The following is a 23,067-nucleotide window of genomic DNA, read 5'->3' on the forward strand; positions in this document are numbered from 1 at the left end:
GGACGCTTTTAATTTTTTAAATGACATCACACAATCTTTTCTATTCATTTGTATTGTTGTAAGTAACATCGTGAAAAAAAATTCAAGGATATTGATAATATTGCTCATTTTCTTTAAGTTTGTTTCCATTAAATTTTTATTTATAGAAACGATTTAATGGATAAAAGATAGTAGAATTTTGTCTCGAAGCGAAATTTTGCGCAATTCATAATAACATGATCACGTATCTTTACGATATAAACAAGAAATCTATGACACACAAATCTGTTATTTTTGTTTTGCCAAAGCGTGCCATTGAATGTTTCTATGAGGTTATTGATTCACTGCGCATTACTAAAGAATTTTATCATATTTAATAATCATTCTTCTAAATAAATTATTAGAGATAACTATTTCATATCGCAGAATTTTTTTACGATATAATATTGAATATTCTAATTTTTTTGAGATTAATATTTTTATATAACATTCGTGATTACCAAAGATGAATCGCGGTGACTGTTACGAAATCATCACTTATATATATATATATGTATCACTATGCTGTATGTATTACTAAAATATCACCAACATATGTGTTTCGTACTTTCGAAACGATTCTCGATTGTTCAATTTTATATACGTTATTGTGACAATTTTTTTTTTTATCAATTCGAACAATAAAGACACATCGGCGATTCGAAATAAAATATTTGACTCGACGCGACACGATATTTGAAATTACGACGCAAGTGAAGTTATGTCAAAGCAATCGATTCGATATATCGAATGAATTGCGATAATCGCAGAATGGTAGAATTTGGCGCGACTACTGCGCCACAAAACGCGGCAAAGACGCTGTTGAACCGTTATGTCGAACGTGCTTCGATCGCGTGACACGTTACAGAATTCGCATCGCGACGGGTTTCGTGCATAAATTACTTAACCGTGTGACGCGTGTGTACACAAGAGTTGTGGAAAAAAAAAACAGGCCTGAGATCACGCGAGTTACTGTTCCGTGGAGTGAACGCGATCAAAAAAACTCAAAGAGTGTTCTCGAATCGGTGAAGAAAAGTTCGATACTCACATGTCTTTGTCGAATCAGCGAACAACTATTCTCGTCCCTCGAATGAAAGTACGAAAGCACGAAATGACGTCAATGGAAGATCACTAAGTTCGGCAACACCCTCGGAATATCCTTGTCCGGAATGCGGAATATCCACACTTCTGCTTTCTCACCGTGCTCCGTTTTCCTACAAGGTACGACCACGAAATATTTTCTTCTATTATACACTTTTTTTATAGAGATTGTAGCTCTAGTCCCCAAAAAACGGGAACAAGCGTTGTCACTCGCGTAATATCAATTCTCACTGCGATCCGGTATTACATCCGGTGGAATAAGGTTATGTCTCGTATCGTTGACGCCGTAAAACCGTATTACGTATAAAAGTAAAAAAAGAAAGACGCGGAGATTCGGAAGAAAGGGGGAAACGATCAAGGAGCAATGACGATCTTGCGATATTGCTCCTCCTTTCTTCGCTGTGTTTTTTCTTCTATCGATATTCGGTCGTGTTGCTCGTTGCAACGACGTTCGCGGTGTGTCGTGTCAGTTCTCGAATGAAGCACTGAGGAAAGAACTCGTCCTTTGCGCGCGCGCGTTACTGCACACGCGTATATCTATGTACATATATAGACAAGCGTTAGATATTATATACAACACGAGTGCCCCTGTAATGTCCTTCGTTCCGCGAGCGAACGTTTTTCTTTTTTTGGTCAGAACGGTTACCGCTACGTAAATTTACACGAGCAGTCACTCGCGAGTGCCGTTGCGAGACTGGAACGCGGGGAAACATGTGCGGCCTCTTACATATCGCTTTGGGCGAAGGGGGAGTCGGGGAGAGGAGTAGGGGGAGCCACTGAGCCATCGGGTGGGGAAAGATCCCACTCCGCGAGCCACGAGAGGGGGATATATAATTGGCAAGGACGCGAGACTTCGACGTGTCGCGGTCGCTCGACGTACTACTTTTTTCCTAGCACTTGTTCTTGCTTTCTTGCGGGCACGTTGATAAGGAAAGTTATCGAAGAATCCCACTTTTCTCGAGATTCGAAATAGAATGATTTCGGGGAGGGAAAAAAAAGATCGGTCTATTTTATACAGAGGGAAACTACATTTAGGAAAATTACCGCGAATGTTAAAGATAGGGTGAGAGCTTCTGTTCCTTTTGGAGCTGGTTAACTATATTTAGAGCCTAGTTTCCACCCGTTGTTGAGGTATAGCGAGGGAAATGGAACACCAAGAGTGTAGCACCAGTATGAACGATGTCTGTTATAAATCGAGTTAACTCGTTGAATTTTTTTTAACATCCACTCGTAAATACAAATTACCCAAGAAAAATATTACCAGCAATTTTAATTAGTGATTCAGCCTTCTGCACTTAGGCTTTTCGTAATCTCGTTATTTATGGAACTTATTGCACGATGCAAACGAGTCTAACGCGGTAATATCACGCGCGAAATCGTATCTCGGATCTGGTTTACTTATTCTATCGTTAACGATGCACAGGATAGATTAGCAAGAATTAATAATTATTAACCAATGCGTTTCGCATAAATTTCTATAATAATAATAATAATAATAATAATATCGGGATTTAATCATATCGCTCGACCCGGAGGACGATAATCGTGACGCCTCGATCTTTCGGGCGAGTCGTTTAAGATCGGATGACCTTGATTCACTTACGCGTAAGCACGAAACGACAACAGAACGTGCAGGAAGCCCCCTATCTGAAGACAATCGCGACAAATCGCAAGGTAGATTCGTATCGCGACTTCCGCGATGAGGTAAGACCGACGAGACGTAATCGTGATTATAAACTCGTGTCGGCCGTGGCTCGGGGCGGAATCCATTTTTCTCCTTCTCGTAATACACGAACGAAAGGTTTCGCCGGATGATTGCGATATCTCGGCTACCGTAAATTCGTTCGAGAGAATTAGAGAATCCGTTTTTCGATCCGACACGCTCCTCTGCGATCGAATTTTCCTTTTTTTCTTTTTATATTTTATTGCAATTACGTAATGCGGAATTGTCTCGCTCTGATATATTTCTGTTTCTTGTCGATCGATCATTTCGAATCGATATTTGTTTACGATTAAGCGCGCGTCTTTTCCGCGCGGATGTGCACTCTCGTCCAAAATTTCAAATAGGTTTGAGACACGTGGAATTTAAAGTATCGATTTATAATACACTTTATAAGATCTATCTCGGAGACGTCGAGACGTTTTACGATATATTCGGCCAGGGAACGTGTGTTGTTCAAGATCAAAACAACATGTTACATAATGCATAAATGAAATAACGCATCGGTTAGAATTGGTTACATAAACTTGCAACAAAAATATCAAAGATTGCGTGCCTGTGAGGGAAGAGAGAAAGGAAAGCAGCGGATTTGTGAGTCAGTTTTCAGAAACGGCGCTAAGCATTTGGCTATTACGAGTGGTGAAAATACTCTATTTCCTTCCGAAACGGGACACGTTATTGCGATTGCCGGTTACCTAACTGCAACAAAACGAGTCAAAAGTGAGTCAGAAAAATTGCAAATTCGCTTGGAAACCTCCGCTCGACTCCGTTCTTCGAAATTTTCCACAGAATCTTTATTGCAACGATACCGATATCGACAACCGCTAACTTAAAACATATTTTTCTCCACGCTCGAAATTACAAATTTTCTTTTATCGACCAACGATATCCGTAAAAAACGGAGAAAGTAAATCGCTGACGATCCAACTGCCTCCGTTCCCCTATAAAACATTCGATCAACGAGTGGATGTTTTCCAAGCGGCGCGTATTTATATCAAAAGCCCCGATGTGCGTCTTTTTAACATCCCCTCCGTATTTGCCGGTCGTCGCGTGGATGTAAAATGTGTCACGCTTGCAGAGATGGGGGGGAACGATAGAAAAAGCACGCACGAGCGCACAGTTCAGAGGGTGCAGGGCACGTGAAAAGTTCAACAGGAAGGAAACATCAGCGCATATATATATATACGCACAACACACGCATCTCCTCGCTTCGCTCTTCACCACGTTCCTCGACTCGTTTCCGTCCAATGTTTAACGACTCGCCCCGGCTATCCGTTATCCGCGGCTTCCTTATCGCTCCAACCACCTTACCCTTCCCTCCTGCTTCCTCCTCCTCATTGAATTCGGTTTAGTTTCTTCTCGCCTTCCATCGATCGATACCATCGCGTTCGTTCTCGTCGTTTCGTCCCTCTTATCAATTTTTTCCTCTCGATACCCCTTCCAAAACGTGAGCGCTGCTCCTCCCGCTGCCACCTCCCCTCTCCTCCCCACGATCCAGTTACGCCCTCGTTTGCACATCCGTAACGCGTTGGTCCCAACCGCCCCTGTTGACTTTCCTTTTAACCGTATTTACGGATCCCATCTCTTATTTGTTCCTCCCGCCGCTCGATATAATTTTATTTGCAATCACTCTCCCTCCGTGTTTGCGTTAGCCCGTCTTGGCTCTTGCGCGGTTTCGGAATCGGCACGAATCTCTTTCTCTATCTCGCGCGGATCCGAGTTTGTTCCGGGGAATTGATGAATCCGACCGAAAAAGAGCAAAGATGGCTCTCGATTCCAATTTTAACCTTTCCAAGAGAATTCTAATTCCTTCCGATCTTTCTCGAGCACCACGTCTTTCACGGCTTCGGTATTTTTAATCTTTCTCCTCCTCGAAACCTTCCGGTTTCGAGACGCGTTTCTCTTTCCGTTCCTTTCCTTTCCTTTCCTCTGCTTTGTTGCATCAGTAAACAGGTTAGCCAATTTTTCTGGCGCGGGAAGCAGGAACGTGAGAGAAGCGCTGGAATAAGAATGTCTCTCCGCTCGAAGGAAGGGAGAAGGGGGAGAGGAGGGATGAAGACGAGACGCGCGTTTAAAGCGTGCAAAACAGCGTGTAAAACCGGTGCTCTCGGACTACACACGTACGCGACACGCACACGCGCATCACGTGTCGCGCATATTGTTCGTGGCAGGTTTTTTTCGACCGAGATTAAGAGCGAGCACGTAGCTCGCGACTTTGTCCGGTCTAAGTATGCCAAGGATTACCGGTATGAACTTTTACAGGCCGCGAACGCAATAATCCGATAATATCCGAGCAGGAAACCGGGGGCCGTGTTACAGTGATACGACGGATTAACGGGAGAGGAGACGGTTCGGGAACCGTTGCTTTCGGTTTCCTGTGTCAACGATTAATCCTGATTTTTTTAATTCCTCGACGGGGAATGAAGATGAAGGTAATTTCTTTTGGGAGGAGATTTCGTTCAAAATTCTGATCGATTGTTATTTTATTTTATTTTTTATTTTTTTTTTTTTTTGGTTAGAGTCGATAGGATATCACTGTATGGAGTTGTATAGAGAGTCGTTTCTTTGCACATCATTTAGATATGGAGTATACGTTTATACACGTATATTTTATTATATATTTTATTACATAGCACATCATCTAGATATGGAGTATATATTTATATATATTATAATGTATAGATGGGATATGATGGGATAGGATGAATCTGATTTCAACAATTTTAAAAGTCGAAAGGTTGATGCACAACATTGTCGATTATTCGAGGCTTATTTATTTAAATATAGAATTAAGAGGATTTACAGGTTGTACGGATTACTAATCTCTTCATTCGTGTATTCTTAAGGGATTGAAGATAATTTTTAGAAGTCTTTTCGACTGGTTTGTGAAGCATTAGGCTGATCGGTATTAATTACATTTAAAGTAAATGTAAATTTTTGAAATCGTTCAGTTTCTATAATTCTAAGATAATACAATTTTAAAAAACCGGAGTGTGAATTGATAGTAAATATGCCAAGTAACGATGATTCGACTTTTGGAGATCTTCCGAGACGGAAAGGTACAAAAGTTGTTTTACGTTTTTTTTTTTCAAATAAAAAAATTTCAGAAATTACTTATACCAATAACGAGGCAACCGATAAGTAAATTTATCATCAACGTGTATAATATATTGCAGTCCAGTGGAAGGTTTTTTGGAAAATCTTGGAATATTTATATATGGAAGATTTAAGATTTATTCACGGTCGAAGTTAAATTTTGTACAATTACAACTGAGACGAGGTAAATGGAATATTTAACGGATAATTTTTAACGGATCAAATTTTATTCGAGATGAAACGAAACTTGGGAATAGATTAATTTAAGGAGTAATTCAGGTAACCGCGCGTGATCGCGATTTGTAGACAAATTAATATTTCCTCCACGACGTAACCGAGGGCCACCGGTTTGAGTAATATATAGCCTCGCGATACGATCTGAGCAAACATTAGCCGGTTGCGCGACGAGCAACGGAAAAGTTCGTTTCCTTGATGCAACAACGTGGCTCGTGAAAGAAACGGAAACAATTCGTTCTTCGGTTGCCACGATTAATTTCACCTTGAACGTACCTACCAATTAATCCACAAGCTTTACTTTATCGATATTGGGGGGAAAAAAATGAAAAGTAACGAAGATTCATCATCGATTGCTTCTAAATATTTTACATTTCATTTTAATTCACCTCTGAGTACAAAATATTACACGAGAATTTCATATCTATTCATCCCTTGATGCACGAAATAAAGTGTAACTTTTTACGACGATATTTTTCAACATTTTTATCCATTCTAATTCTAAATTCAATATCATATATAATTCGTAATTAATAATATCTCGCTTCTATTTTCAAAAATAAAATATTGTACGCGTTTTACTAATTACGAAAAATCGTAATTAGCAACACGAGTCGTATCTATAGGAGGATAAGATTGAAAAAGGAAATGGAAAAAAGTGAGAAAGTTGGAGGGGAAAATACAATTGTAGTATAAATAAATACGTACACACATATATATCGGAGAAAAACTACGTTTCTGCGTAGTTACGATTACGTGTACTAGGAAGTTAATCGATCGTAGTCGTGTACGTAATCGGTACGATGCGAAAATTTATGCAACCCCGGCTCGCCGATAAATCGTGGCTTGATTAATTGCCACCGATAACCAGGCCGATAATCGTGTTTGTCCTTTACCGAAGGCGCCGCTCAACCAAGTTTCTATTTTGCACAGTTCCACCTCTCTTCGTGGTCACGGCCAACAGGCTGAAAACACTTGTATTGGTATTCGCTCGCTCGCTCGCTCGCTCGTCCATCGTTATTTTGCGTAACAAGCTAACGTTCTTCCAGCACCGTTTTACGACTGACCTCGTGGCACGTGAACGAGCGGAATTCAACTACATCGAGATATTGCGATCGGCCAGTAAAAACCGAATTGCATTTTCCATCCCAATTTCCCTATTTTTTTGCCAGTCCAGCTTTGTTTATCCACGTATTTTTTTTATTTTGGAGCCTGGTCGAATATAATGATAATTGAATATATATATGCATATGTGTTATTTTTGTAGATGTGCGTAAAATAATTTTATAATTTATCATCGATGATGTCGACTCGTCGAAGATATTTTTCGACGATTAATTTAAAAATGAATTGGGGACAGTTAACGGGAGATCGAGTTAGCGCGCTAATAGTCAAGATTGGCTTTGAATCTAGTTTTAATTTCGTTCTCGATTGCGAAATGTCAACCGTGGTATATCGTGATTTGAACTTTGTATCGAACTGCTTCGATCCTGTTCTATCTCTATCCCGTTCGAACAAATTCGACCGTGTTTCTTCATTGATTCCAGATGGAGATGATCGCTCGTTTATCCGTTCCACCTTGTGGAAATATAATTTGTAATAAGAATTTCAATATCGCGCGTTTTTCCAAAACGAAAATGCCGCAGGGAAGATTTCTTTCGGTCGCGAGCAATTTCGTTTTCCCTCAAGTTCGTCGCGCGAGCAAATCGATGTTATAACAACCGATATCGAGATTGTTTTCTCCCGGGGAACAAACAATATTTCTCAATATTCGCGCGACTCGTACTTGGTAACCGCGAGAAAATATTCCTCCACCGTTTCTTTCGAAGAAATTCGTGGAAACGTCCTCCTCGCTCGATAAAAATATATTTGCGAAAATCCGAGGCAGCAGGAATTTTAGACGGTAGCCTCGATCGAAGTCAAATATTCGCGCGCGCAAACCTCGTATTTCCGCGTGTATGCATATTCTTCGTGGCGTATTCGTGGCCAACGAAGGAGACGATGATCGGCGGAGTGCGTGTCTCTCGACCGATCGATCGATCGATCGAATTTTTTCCGATTTCGAGTTTTTCCAGCCACTTCCTCCTTCTTCTGGAGATGAAATTACATCTGGCGCGGTCGCTAAAGTCTCCCTGGAATAATAATATCCACAACGCCTCTTTCGTTTTCAACCATCGTGAATACGCGTACCGATATTGTTAGTTATCGAGTGATAAAATCGATAGCTGTTTTAAAAGTAAACACACACGCACGAGGAAATATTTTAATACATAAAGTTTATGGGTATATATATATATATATATGGAAGGGACGTATCCAACGTGGTTGATCGATAGGCGTATCTTATCCGGGGAACTCGTTTCATTGTATATCGGTTTGAACGATCTAATTCGATCGGTGCCTCTTCCATGGAATTGTCTATAGATTCTAGTCGAACAAAACTGTAATCGAACACTTTATTTCCAATACTTCCGCGTGGATGGGGGATAGGTTGCGGGATTTTCTTTCACCGGACATTGGATAATTACGTTTCGCTCTCGGATAACTGTTTATTTCCGTTCTTATGAAATTGTTCCGTTTCGTTTCGTTTCGTCTCGAAAGGTATTCGATCGAGAGATAGGAAACGTTTTTAAAACGTTTCCTCGAAACGTCTCTTCGAAGAGATGGAAAAGCAAGAATCGGGAAGATACTTGGTCAGATTATCATACAAATGTACCGATTTTACCTTTCTAAATTAATTATTCATCGAATTACTATTTCTCTATCATTATGGATACCCATCTCCATTCCGGGTCGTCGAATAATATACGTCGTTTCCATTTCACCGAAACGAAAATTTATCGAAACTCGAGTCGACGGTCGGCGAAATAGACGATTCTAGCGAATGCAAACAAAAAAAAAAAAAAAAAGAAGAAGAAAGAAAGAAAGAAAGAAAGAAAGAAAAATGCAGAACAGAGTCATTCGTCAGCCTTTCAGACTATTTCGTCAAGCGAGATACGAGAACACTGGCGATAGCCAGTTAAGCTTTTATCAGCGACCCGCACACCGGTCACGACCGTGAAATTGCACGTCGTGGAATAAAGCGAGTATACACGTGACTCGTTGTCGAAACTCGAGCCGGCCATTCCCCAAGTGGAAAACAATTTTCGACTTTTCCTACCTTTCCGCTCGGTCCTCGATTCGGGGAGGCGCGCTTGTGTGCGTGCACGGCGTACGCGGTAATAACGACTGATTACGAATTCAACGAGCGAGCGGTGATGAACGCTTGCGCGCTGCTTATTTATCGAATCGCTGTGTAATTAATTACGAGTTAAACGCGGCGTAACAAACGTATGAATTGGCCGTGGCACGGGGCATTAGGTATTAGATCGAACCTTGTTGCTTGACAATTACGAGTGCGGCTCTCTAATATCGCTTCGCTTTCGATCTCTGCTGCTGTATCGTAGCGGAGTATTCGGACACCACAAGTTTCTGCTCCATGCGAATTTTCGTTACGCGCTCTATGTGTACTACGCGATATCGCGGAATACATTCCTATTATCGTTTATTCCAAACGGCTATTATTCGTAATGTAATCAGTCATGAAAAATAATCATTCCTTTAACTATGCAGTATGCAATTGGTACTTATTGCAAATCACAGTTGAAACTTTAATGTTTATGGATCAAGTATAGATATAACCGTAAAAAAGTTTACGATCTTTCTTGCTATTTACGCAATCGATTTCACATATTTATTATAGCACGACGGTGGTTTCATTACGATTAATTTTATTTATCGGGGAATAAATAAAAAAATTTTGGCTTCGATGAAATCGATTCGAAATTCTTCTTCGTTGAGATTCGATGAGAACGAGTCCAAATCGTGATCTCATAGTCCACGAGACGGGACGAATGTAATTATTCCGTACTCCATTATTCAATTCGTTAGGGTTAATTCAAATTTGGGTTAATCGAAATGTTTACGCGTAATCCTCGGCAGAGTTAATAATTAAGGCAATCGTTCGAACGTGGAATCGTACCGAGTATCGCTTAATATCGAAGCAGATTGAATCGTCCACGCTATCGTGCACAGATCTCGTCGACTCTCGCTCGATACAAAATTATTCTTCGCTTCGATGCGAAATAGCTTCGTGGCGTTCAGAGAAGGAGAAATAATAGTATAAATTATCGATATTTTTCACGATTTATATACTATATAAATCATAGTCGCAATTAACTTTCAATGTTCGTTCCAAGTTTTATACAGTGTTAAAGAAAAGAAGAAATCAAAGTTCAAGCTCGTAAAAAAAAAAAAAGCAAAAAATCTGAATATAATAACGAGAGAGAAATTCAAAATCAATTGTCCCGAATAACTGTGAGTGACTCGAAAAAACCAACGTCGATAATCCAAAATCGAAATTAAGAAGAATCAATTTCCTCGTCGAATTTTCGAACGAGAGATCGATAAATAATTTTTCTCTCAGCCACAGCAAGTTGCAAGTTTACACTTTCGTGCGGCCAACTTCTCATTCCGTACGCCATGCGTCGGCATCGAGACTAATAAGACTCGGACGACGCCACGTGACCAGATAGATTAATGATCGTACGACAGCCGTTTAACTCCGCCGCGTAATTCGGTGCTGAGCACGAGCCGTGCACCGCCATTCACGGAAAAGTGGTTCTGGTTTAAGGCGGATCCGCGGCGAACCGGGGCGTACGCGTACGCGAGTGAACGGGTTCACTCGATTTCATTCATTTGCCGGATAATCGCCGTGTTCCTGTTTGCGGCTCAGGGACGTGCCAACGCGCGAGTGCACCGACTCAAGGTCTCTCTCGAGTTCGTTCCGCACTCCGCAGAGGTTGTGCAGCTTCTGTCCGATCCTCGTCTTTGCTCGTCCTTTCTCTTCCAATTCTCTTCCTTCGTCGAAAGCGAGATCTGCGCCCAGAAGAGAATTCCTTTCCTTTGGAACGGAATAAAGGGAGGGAGGGAGGGATCCGCTTATCTTTCTTTCTCCCCCTCGAAAAAAAATTTATTAAAACCGGAGAAAAGTATCGAGCGGAAAGAGAGATTCTTTTTCCTCGGGTTTTTTTTATACGTTTTATTGCATATCGAAAGTTGGAAAGTTTCTTTTCTTTCGGATTATATTTGATCATATTCGGGTCGAGGAATTTTCTTATCTTTCTTCTTTCTTGTTATTATTATTATTCTTTTCTTTCTTCAAGATAAATTCTTCGGTTTCGGTTGGAAAGTAGAAGTAAATTTTTTAGTACAATTTCTTGTGGATTAAATCGTCGATCACATTTACCTTTTTTTTTTTTTTTTTTTTAAAACTTATTTGTATATTTAGAATTTGTTGCGAAGTTAAGAATCGATATTAATTGTGCAAGTTTTTATATAGAAGATCGATCATAAGATGGAAGATAATTTAATATATTTAGCGTAAATGTGGAAAAAAATTGGGAAAAAAATTGATCTAGCAAATTCTATGCTACGGTAAAATATATATATATATACACGCACTTAATTTATATTTTAATTTCGCATTAGCTCTTCTATTAATTAATGATAATTGTTGCTTGTTGCATATTAATAAGACACGATAGGTCAAGTTAAATTTATGTAACTTCGAAGAAGGTCATTTCTGCGTTCACGAACCAGTTGCATATATTTTTCAATACTCTCTCAACGATTGAATAATCTAATAATCGTGATTCACGCGAATTCCTGTTAAAAAGTTATTTACGTTATCGGATAAATCGAGCGTGAAAAATTCTCGATTTTAGATTTTCTAGAAGAAAAGTGTCCGATATTATAACGTTTGCAAAAACAAGTATATTTAGAAACAAAGAAACTGAATTCAAACTGTTTGCACATTCGTCATAGAAACTATTTTCCTGACTCAACCGAATCTTTCCAACTTCCCTCGTGCCAATTTTCGACTTCTATTTTCTAGAAATAGGTCCCCCTCTAGAATTCGTTCTCGCCATTAAACCTATACATCATTTTCCCTCTTCCTGCTCCCTGAAGAAGAATGAATGACGCGATCGCCACACCTGCCCTCCTGTACGCCCCTACAATATTTCGAGAAAACACGTTTCATTAAAATATCCCTGAGTTGTTGAAATATCCACTCGTTTGCAAATTAATCAGTCAGTGGATGATAGACGAGCTGGCAGCTACGAAAAATCCATTTTCTCGTTACACGAGAAGCGAATTTTGATCTTCGTTTCCGGGTCACCAACTTGCTTCTGGTAACCAACCATCGTGTTACGTGACGATAATGAAACGTCATTGAACACGTGTCGCAACATCGCGTGTTACGCGTGGTTAAATAATACCAATCGAGAGATCATTTCCAATTGTTTCGTATCTTTCCTCTTCATGTGTACTATAATAATAATAAATATTCGCGAAGTAAAATTCGAATACGTAAAACACAGGACGATTTGAAGATCGAAATAAACGTTTATTGTTCGATTAAATTCGCAAAAAAAAGAAATTTGATTCACATTCAATGGTAAAACGTGTGTACTCCTTATATGACGAAACTTGGATCAATCCGATCCTATTATCAACATCTGGCCTCTGCTCGTGTGCTTTGATTCAAGAGTATCGTTTTCATAGAGTGATCGATAAGATACATCGAAACAATAAATCGGCAATAATTCTTTTCGAAGTTAAAATTGCGATTCCATTCGGCAAATGAATATAATCGACGATTTTTACATAAAATCTTAGCGTTACATAAAATGAAGAGTAGAACAGAGGCTGTTCTCCTCTTGCATAAATCTACGGAAAAATAATACGCCGACTTCCTATCTCTTTCGCGCTTTCTAACGAATCGCGGGATAAAAAAAAAAGGAACGCCGTAAGCGCGTTGCAAAAAAAAGATGCGGCAGGGAAATGAGTTCTTGAGTGGAAGAAAGATGGAACGAAAAGAGGAATACATGCATACGGAATGAAATTTAAACCGTGACAAATTTCTTGATTCATGAAAATTGATCGGTCGTAATAGGAAAATTGTTTGAAAACGCGTTATTTAATCTACGGGAGTTGGAAATACGCGTACTTGGAAATAATTCTATCGATTAAATTTCTTCTTATATTTCAACGTTTAAAAAAATCTCTCATCGACGTTATTTGCATTATTTCTTCGCATTCGATCGCGACACCCTCCAAAACACGCTTTGCTTTCTCTTCCTTTATTAAGAACTCGACAAATTGACGACTGCTATAAAAATTGGCAAAAAAATTCTTGGACTACATTTTTCTCGTCGATCTACGTTACGTAAATGGCGTTAGGTAAATTGTTCCAACGCGACGGAAAATTTATGCATAATCGAAAGCGTCGTCGAAAAGTCACGGCAACGTGCCTCCTCGGTGATATTCTTTTTTCCCGGGTGAGTACGTTTCGTAAGCAGCCGCGCAAGCGTGAAATGGTAAATTTCGAATTGTAAATATGACGCACGTCGGAGAAATGATTGTTATTTGCCACGGGGAAACACATTGTTGTCGCTCGAAAACGATGAATAACGTTTTCTCACGTTCTTCGGGCCTTCCCTTTTCAATTTTCAATCGAATCGATGAAATCTCTCCTTCGCATTTCATCCATGCAACGCGTTAAAATCGTAACGCGTTACGTAAACGCGTTGAAAGTTATTCGAAAAAGAAAAAAATCTGTAATTTAGATTTCCTCTATTTTGCTTCGTCACAGTGTGATATATATATTTGTATGCAACATCGGTATAAAAATGTGATTTCTTTCACAAAGAAATTTGAATTGTTACGCTTAAATGTCTCGAAAAGTAAGTAGAATCATTCGAGGAAGGAAATTCAGGAATATTGGATAAACAATTTCTATTTGGAATTAAATATTGTACAAAGACAAAATGTTTAATTCTTAAACTTGAAGAAAATCTTCGAGAGAAACTCTTTGCTCATATTTGATAAAAAAAAAGATGATAATACACTTATCATTAAGAGAAACGAGGAGATAAGAAGGAAAATGGGAGGCATTAAAGGAAGTACGATATTACTTCGAGTAAGAAGTGGAGTTCAAAGTTCAACTTTTTTTTCCTCCTCGAAAAAATAAAAACCAAATATATCGGCAAACGAAATCTAAAAATAAGCAGCCATGGATGGAGCGTCGATCGTGAATAATAAATCTTTCGTGAATAATCGAGCCCGAACGCGAACGAAAAATCCTCCTTCCGCGCGTTCGTCCGCGTTTCGAGCGACCAAGGTTTTTCGATTTACCCGGTTCCCGGTTAGCGTATCGCTCGCTATTGTGACGCAAGTCGGCCGATCATAAAATTTCCAAGCGAATCGAGTGCGTACACGCGTGAGCGGCTTGTTGGCTTGGCCACGGTCATCGCGAGACCTTCATCGCGGGACGTTCATTGTTCCTCCGCCGAATGATCACCCGTTTTCTGACAAAAAAAACCTTACATTTCTCTCGCCAGGACTTTAAACCCGAGCTAAAACAAAATATTTAACCTCTTCGAGCTTACATTCAGTTTTCGTTTAATTTTAGAATAGTTTCGAAAGGTAGAATATTCGTGCATAGTGTATGATTATTATTTTCTTCTTTCTGGAATATATCTTTCGATTCTATATAGATTATATTGTAAAGAGTTCGAATATTTGTAAGAAAAAGAATAATTGAAAAAATATCCGGGCGTATGTGTTAACGATAGATAAAGATTCTTTTTTTTTTTTATTATATTAAACGTAAACAGAAATTCGCAATTAATTAATTCTCAACAGGATCTTATCTAAATTGTCCGTTCACCAATATCGCCGGTAATTAAATTACTCGCGACAAATTCACTTTTATGAATTCAAATATAAATTCTTTGAAACGAAGAGGCTTTCGTAGATAACGACGAGGCTGATGAAATCCTCCCGAACGACATAATTATGACCAACCGCTTTGACCTCTATATATATATATATATATATATTTCGAATTCCGCCATGTAGAACCGCGTAAGAAAAAGACACACAGGAAAGGAGGAGGAAAAAAGAAAAGGAGAAAAGAATATCTTTGTCCGTTGCCCCCCCCCCCCTGGATGGAAATTTTTACGTAACGGCGTTCACGTGACGTTCGAAACGGTTTAAAGGAAATATTCGTACGATATTATTAATCTCCTCGAAACTCGGCGAGCGAAGCGATCGACCGGGGGGATACCACGGCCGGTTTAAATTGCAAATGGCGACTTTTCTAGAACGTGTCGCCGATAAGTTTATCGGCGATCGAATGGAAATGGAAGTCGGCCGCCTCTATTCCTTCCTCTCCGTTCTTTCCTTCTCCTCTCTTCCTCCATGTTTTTTTCCTCTCCCTCTGTATCGCTTTTATATCGCTAATTACGCCACGCTATTTCTCTCTCGTTAATATTTCTTCCGGCTTCCTCCGGCCTTTTCAACGAGCGCCAACGATCGAACGCCCCTATTCCTCCACCCCTTCTCGCTTCATTTCCGTGTTCGATTCATCCCACGAGGTGAAACGTGCTCTTCTTCTAATTGACTGTCCACGGAGAAAGGTCGATGTCAAGCTGTTAGCTCCAATAGAAGCTTCTTCTTTCCGTGTTGATCGTTTCGTTTCGCGTTGTTCGATCGTCTTTTTGATCATGGATCAATGTTTTAATTAATAATAACTTTTAATTTTTTTTTATATTAAACTTGGAGAGATTAGTTGATGTAACGTTGAAAGTATTTTTCTAAGCTTCGATTTCGTGTCAGGAGAAATTTTATTTCGTATTCTTTTTTGAGGTGATGAATGCAGTATTCCAGTTCGGTCGAAAGAGATACGAAGATTCCTACGATATGTGAGTCAAAATTAGAATGAAATTTACTTTCTTATCGATTAAGAAGATTATAATTTAACGTCGAATTTTCTTCTTCTAATCATTAATTCGGGATTTTATTGAACTATGAGACTTTTGAAATTTAATAAAATCCAAAGATATTTAATCGACTTTCGATTAGAATTCACTTTGGAAATGTTCTCAAGATTTTTAACAATTTGAAAAATCTGTTCAATATATTCAAATCGATCCACTATATTTCTCCACGAGTTCGTTAGGAAAAAGTATGGAATGGCAATTGCCAAATAGACAGAGGCACAGAGGATATTTCTTACACGGCAAAGTCTCGTTGCAAAAAAAACCTGAATTCTTCCACCGTCCTCCGCTAGAGGATCTCTCGATTAGCATAAGAGAAACATATCGGACGGCATTTGATATCTTTACTCTTACTAGCACCATCTAGGTTAAAGAATTATTTTTTCGCTTCTTTCGCTCTTGAACTTCTCGAAATGTCACCGACGTGCGCACGAAACACGCTCGACTACCCAAGGCTTTCGTAACCGTAGCTTGCTCGCAATTATCGCGGAAAATGCGCATATCGTTTATAGCTCCTCGACTATTTTCACGGCTGCGTGTTCACTTGTATATCACCATTGATCGATGATAATTACCTAATAGGTAACTATTATTAATCCGTGTCGCTTTGGAAAATATTAAAAGGTATCGGGAGAGAAAATTTGCACGCGATAGAATTGATTCGATTATTTTTGGAACGCGATTGAGAATGGGGCGTAATTGAATAGAAATTAAATTAAACTTAGAAGAAGAGACTACTAATTTTTTGTGTAACGACAACGAATCTTTGAACGAAGAAAAGAAAAATATTTTGAACAAGAATATTTGAGACGCGAGCAGCGTGAAAACAGATATGTAATATAAATAGTTTCCAAGTGTTTGTGTATGCATCGCTTTTTAACAAAATTATGATAAAGATTTTTTTCCCCCATTATTCCAATATTTTCCAAGCAATTATATATACACGTATAATCATTCGAGTTGTGTAAAAATAATAATGCAAACGAGATTATACATGTGATGTAACCTTTAACTCTACCGGTAGTCTACAGCGAAGTGCAGCGTTGAAAGCAAAGTTGAACATATCGTATAGGATGCAACGCGGCTTTTCGTGAATGATAAATCAAATCCAAGATCTAGCAATTGTAACGCGTGCATTTGTAACGTGTGACGTTAAACAAGAAAGAATCAGATTGTTTCGGTTAATCCCTGTCTGTCACGTTTCGAGACAACCTCGACTTTGCACGAGCCAAGTTCCACCGGTTCTCGGTCACCCAGACTCATCTCTCTCGAGTGGAAGTACAACTGCACTTCTTAAGAATCTAAACTCACTCTGCGATCGTAAATTAATTTTCATTTACATTTCTGATCACGCTCAACCCGAGGAGAAATATTTCGAACGAAATATCTTTCATTGTTAAAGATTCACATTGATAAAAATTCATTCTTACGTAATCTAAGTTAATTAAATTTTTAAATTCACACAAATCTGCAACGAAACCTGCGACGAAAGATGTTGCCGTTATTAAAAAAAAGAACGCTTCTCAAACACTAAATTCTGAAAAAAAATCTTTAAAAATCCTTTTATAAAAAGCTCACAATTTTGGCAAATTTTTCTCTATTATATTTATCCTCCTCTAATTGCCAGTTGCACGTTTGGAAACATGTGGATCCTCGTGGAAAATTCATCCGTATCGATCGCACGAGCCGCGATATTGTTGACTCCATCCCTGCCAATTACGTAACGGCGCGATTGCGTGGCCAGGCCAAGTACAGCGCAATGCCACCACGTTAAATGCAATGCCGCGCGCCACTTCGGCGTGTACACAACCACGGCCACGCACGTGCGTGTCGGTTGTACGCACTGGCACTGGTTCGTGTGCCTCGAGCGAGATTCAGCCTTGCCATTCATTCAACCGTCTCTCATGGGGCCGTCTTCCGTCTATCGAAATGTTTTTCAATTTCTTTCTCTTTCTCTTGTTACCCGTCGAACGAAATATTTTTCGATAAGCCTTGCCAATTTGTCGTGGAAAGATCGTGACCTATTATCATCGGTTGGACGAGGGAAGGCGAGATAAGTCGAAAGAAAGCTGCTCTTATCGCGATTAGTCAGCGATGGAATATATTTTCTATTTACGTGCTTCCATTTTATGAGCTCTCTCATCTCTTTTTCTTTTCTTTCTTTCTTTCTTTTTTTTTTGTTCTGTGATCTTCATTTTGTTATTGAATCGAGGCGAGCGATTAAATTGTATTCGATCTTTGCGGAATCGTCGTTTATTTTGTAGGGATAGAAATTCGAAATTGGAAATAGATTTATGATTTTTTTTTTTTTTTTTTTTGCTTCTATATTCGAAAAGACAGAGACAGATTGCGAGAGTTATGACAATTTTTCGAGTATATCTCGAGTGTCGTTTACTTAGACAGTTGCATAATTTGCTCGTCCCAATCGGCTGATCCTGCGTTTCTGACGCAATTTCTTAATAATTACCATAAGTGAAACTGGGGAAAACAAGCAAGGTTTATAACGTTGTACGTCGATGTTGAGCTGTTGTAAATGGTAATCGTCGATTTAAAAACAGTGTGGCAAACGTTGTTGCTAAAATATGAAAATTATTATCATAAAATTATCAATACATATATATATAATAATAATAACGAAGTATCGTTCAGAAATTGAAAATTCGCAAGGATAAATGCGAGGAAAGAAAGAAAGGATTAAAATCGCGTTGAAATCGCGTGGAAAATGTTATTCCTCTTCGTTAACATTATTTCGATTAACAAATTTTGCTGATACGAAACTGACATTTTTTTTTCCCCCTCAACGCGTTATCCAACCACTTGGAGCAACGCGTTTTGCAATTGTTTATAAAGCAATACACACGAGCGGATGTTTATACGTTAAGTCACGATTCCGCTTCCCTTTCTTTAATTACCTTACATAATTTTATTCTTCGTTTTCCGGTTGCGTGACGGTTGCACAACAAAACGGATAATAATTCGAAAAACGATGCGAACAACGTTCGACAGAGGTTCGAATACGATAATTAATTGCGTCTTCTTCTTCGTGTCATACGTAAATTGCAACGTTTCGCTTCGGATCCGCTCGTTAAATCCTGGCAAACTTATGTTATGCACGCGTAACGGAATAATACAATTGTATTGAAAAATGGGGATAGGAATATTTAAGGAGCGTATCTCGTTTTATCTCGTTCGAATTGTGGTATTATCTCAAGGTATCGATATCACGAAAATATTGTCGAATAATATCGATTTAATATTCGTGTTAGAGAAGTTTAATGTTTTTGAAATTTTGAAAATTTTGCAGAGACTTTAGAGTTCATGTGACAATAAGAATTGATTCATAAGAAAGATTCTTGAAAGAAATCCCTTAATTCTATTTCTATCTATTTTATCTGAAAAATTAATTTCTCGTCTTGTTAATATTTTTAAACGAAAAATACAAAGTTTCGAATTCTCGTTAATTCAACAGATAAATCATCGAATATTCCTTGTTTCGAAGAAATATTTTTTGTTTGTCCCGTAACAAGAAGATTACGCAAAATTGTAACAATGTTCGATTTATTTACAAACAGTCAAAATTTCGAAACGAATTTTATTTTATTTACGCAACACGGAAGATAAAGAAAAATTCTCAAAATCACGTTAAACAAAACGTAACAATTATATTTCTTCAAATTATCTCCGACGAAGAAGAATCTTAAAATAAATCTTTGTCAACGAATGAGTGAGCTTTCGTTTCGTTATCAGAAATTTATAAGGTTTTACAATATTTTGAAATTAGGCTGAATCATCATCGGGACTTAAATATAAGATTAATCATCCTCGAGAAAAGAAAAATTTGTAACAAGTTCATCAGAACAGAATAAATTAACGTAACAACCAATTCTCATTTCAAAATTGAAAAAAAAAAAAATAATTTTTTGCCATAGCCTCGTAAATTTACCTTTTTTTTTCCACGTATGTACTTATTTCATAAATATCGACGATAACACGAAAATTCAAAATTTCCTCGTAAGAGAAAAAAATTAGCAAACTGTGAAAAAAATTTCAGTAAAAAATTATTTTTCTAGCAACGAGTGAATTTTTTTCCTTTCTTTTTTTTCTTTTTTTTTTCAAATAGATAAAGATAAGTTTCGCTCAACGCCTCCTCTCGCGATACGAATAAATTGAACGAAGTTGGGTCGATCTCCAGCAACGGGACGAGGGTCATAAATTACAAAAGATTTCGTTAATCACGGCCGGTCGACGTGTGATTCAGTGGACGAGATTGCTCGATTCGAGTGATCATGGGCGAAACAGTAAAGAGACGCCCCGTCCGCGATTGAACCATCGAGGAATGGGACACGCGAGCGCGTCGTGCGATGAAAAATTTCCGTCGGTTAACGAGAAAAGGAAAGAGAGGGAGAAAGAGAGAAAGAGAGAGAAAAAAGACGAGGATTCTAATTGAATTCGTAATCGCCACGGACGATTTGCGTCAGTTCCGTTGACGTGGTCGTGGAATGCCGTTTGTCGCCTGTTTTCACATGATTCCTTCGATCACCTGTTCACACGTGATCCCCGTCGTATGTAATGTGTCGCAAATTAAGTTCCTTCTCTCCTCGATGAAACTGCTATTCCTGTTGATCATTTCTATTAGAAAAATACTTTGCGCATATACAATTTAATTGTTGAACGATTTACCCCAAAAAAAGTTTCAAGATCCCCGCGTTTCTTGAACTTGAACTTAAATATTATTGCCTCTCGAATACGTCTCGTCTCGTTTTCTTTCCTCGTTAAATAAAATTGCTAACCTCTCCTTAATTGGCTCGTATCAACCGATGCTCGAAACATTTAAGAAGTTTATTATCCTTAAGGTCTTTCCAACAAGGTCTTAAAAATTAATCAATAATTTCAAGTAACAAGATTCGCAATTACTCGAGAGAGATAAATTAGATGCTTTCCTTTCTTTTTTCTGTCACATCATTTAGACAACCGTTACGTCGATCAATTATTTTCGATATTTCTAAAAATCTTTACCTAAAAAAATAGATTAAATTTTGCTTTCAAACACATTTTGTTTCACAAAAGGTTTGTTAAAAGTGTTTGGTATAACGATTACACGGCCGATGGAGCGGCTACAGGAATTCTATCGATTCGCGCACGTACTTATCAGAAAGCAACCCACGCTCCATCCACGATCGCTGCGAAACCTATTACAACGATTGTTGCGTAAGTATCGGTCGTGATTTTGAATAATTCACTTCGTTGCACTCGTTCCATCTTCGTTTTTTGAATCTGGCCATAGCTTCCATAATTCATCCCGCCAACTGGTCGTAATAAATACGTGGATACGTCGATCTTACGTTGCGCAATATATTCTCTCTCTTTGATTCATCAATTCGTCGTTCCAGCCGAAATAAATGTTATTATTAAAAACTTTCATCTTCGACCGAAAATTGATTCAACCTTCGCGTTCAACAAATTTGATTACAAATTATCCAGTAAATTGTGTCCAGCCATTCGAATATTTTTGTTCAAAAATTGTGTATCCTGTAGATTTTAAAAAAGGAGAAAAGGAAATAATTAATGAAACGTTAAGTTACCAATATCGAATGATTTTACAAAAAGATGATCCCCTATATTATTATCATTGATCGAGATACTCAAATATTTCGATCCTCGATTTAAAGATCGTTTAATTAAACTCGACACTTTTTCTTCCAATTTAATTCGACTCGAATTAAATGAAAATGGATTTTTATCTCCGCTCCAGAAGAAGATTGATCGTGAGAAACGCGTTCAATTATCACGTTTATCTTATTCTTCAACGAATCTAAGAAAAAGAAGGCTCTGTCCTTTGTTTAACGAAGGGAAACTGTAAAATTCGTGGCGCGAATTCTACTGGAAACGTTGATCCGATTCCTCGACCGTTCGATCGATCCTTGTTTTCCCCTTCGACGAACGCCGATTGTCGCTCCAAACCTGGCAATAATCGATCAACGATCGATCGGCCTTCGACACACGCCCGCGCCAAGGTCTCGTTATTAGTGGGTCACTCGACACCCGTGAAACCGTTTTGGTTGGCCAACCAAACGGATAATCTCGTAAGCTTCGATTTTTCTACGGAATCTGGTTTCGATGGATCTCTCTCTCTCTCTCATTCGTTCCACTAGCTGATGCTTGATCAATGATATATGAAAATGTTCTTTCCTTTCTTTTTTATCTTTAAACAGGTGATTATGAATATTTTTATAGAGCTAGCATTATTTCTCGATCGACATACTTCCTAAGGATCAACAAATTGAAATTCAAAGTGGAGAAAAAAAATTTCGGATCGATTTTTGACTTTTCGATCGTTAATTTGATAATTTTTCGCAATATCGGGAATATGGATAGAAAAAAAGAAAGAAAAAAACAATGATTGAAAGTTTAGAAAATAGAAAATTTAAATTTAGACAAGTTTTAAATTTTCCTTCGTCCGGATCGGATCGGCAGTGAAATCGAAAAAGAACGTTTCAATTAATACTCTCGGTGGAAATTCGTTTGCGTGTCGAAAATAAACGAGAATATCGAGATATATTCCCCCGGTCAATTCCGCAGTCGATGAAGGATAAAAGAAAAATAGGAAAGGGGAGGGTTTTCGATGGCGAAAATTAACTGGATATGATTTTTCGCGCTGAACGTGAAACGGGCACACGGGAATTGATTAGCGAATTCTTATTGAGAGGCAGAAATCCCGGTTATCGCGCGGGATAAAACGATTTATCCCGCTCGCCGGCTAGATTAAACTTCCGCGACTTCTCGCACCACCTGTCATTGTCACGGCCTCTCAACCAGATCCTTCCCCGGATCCAGGAAATTTCCTCATCGAAATTCATCGCGCGATTCGAATCGTTATTCGAAAAATATCGGGCGGAACTTAATTAATGATGGAGGAGCATCTTCTCCTCTTTTTCAACGATCTGTGAATAAAAATCTTTTTTATTTTTCTTCTCGAAGTGAAAGGAGTAAATAATGCTCGATTCAAACAACGAA

General features: G+C 38.6%; 1 protein-coding gene and 1 non-coding gene across 4 annotated transcripts in view; both read right to left on the reverse strand.

Moving 5' to 3' along the window:
- The window catches only part of LOC100578925 (protein Tob1), a 103,599-nt gene that overhangs the window by 47,359 nt on the left and 33,173 nt on the right, over positions 1–23,067 (reverse strand). Inside the window, exon 3 of one of the 3 annotated variants that reach the window (XM_016911501.2) lies at positions 1,067–1,232. The exons of 1 other annotated variant lie outside the window; for it this stretch is intronic. The gene's annotated coding sequence lies outside the window, so the exon portion shown is untranslated. Of the gene's footprint in view, positions 1–1,066; positions 1,828–23,067 lie in introns of those variants that run through there. One more of the 3 variants, XM_006563990.3, reaches the window with a different exon arrangement.
- Positions 22,954–23,058, reverse strand: Mir3721 (microRNA 3721). The gene has a single exon (NR_039466.1). It is a non-coding gene; the product is annotated as a microRNA 3721 (primary transcript).

The sequence above is a fragment of the Apis mellifera genome, linkage group LG3, assembly GCF_003254395.2.
Source record: "Apis mellifera strain DH4 linkage group LG3, Amel_HAv3.1, whole genome shotgun sequence".
Lineage (NCBI taxonomy): Eukaryota > Metazoa > Arthropoda > Insecta > Hymenoptera > Apidae > Apis > Apis mellifera.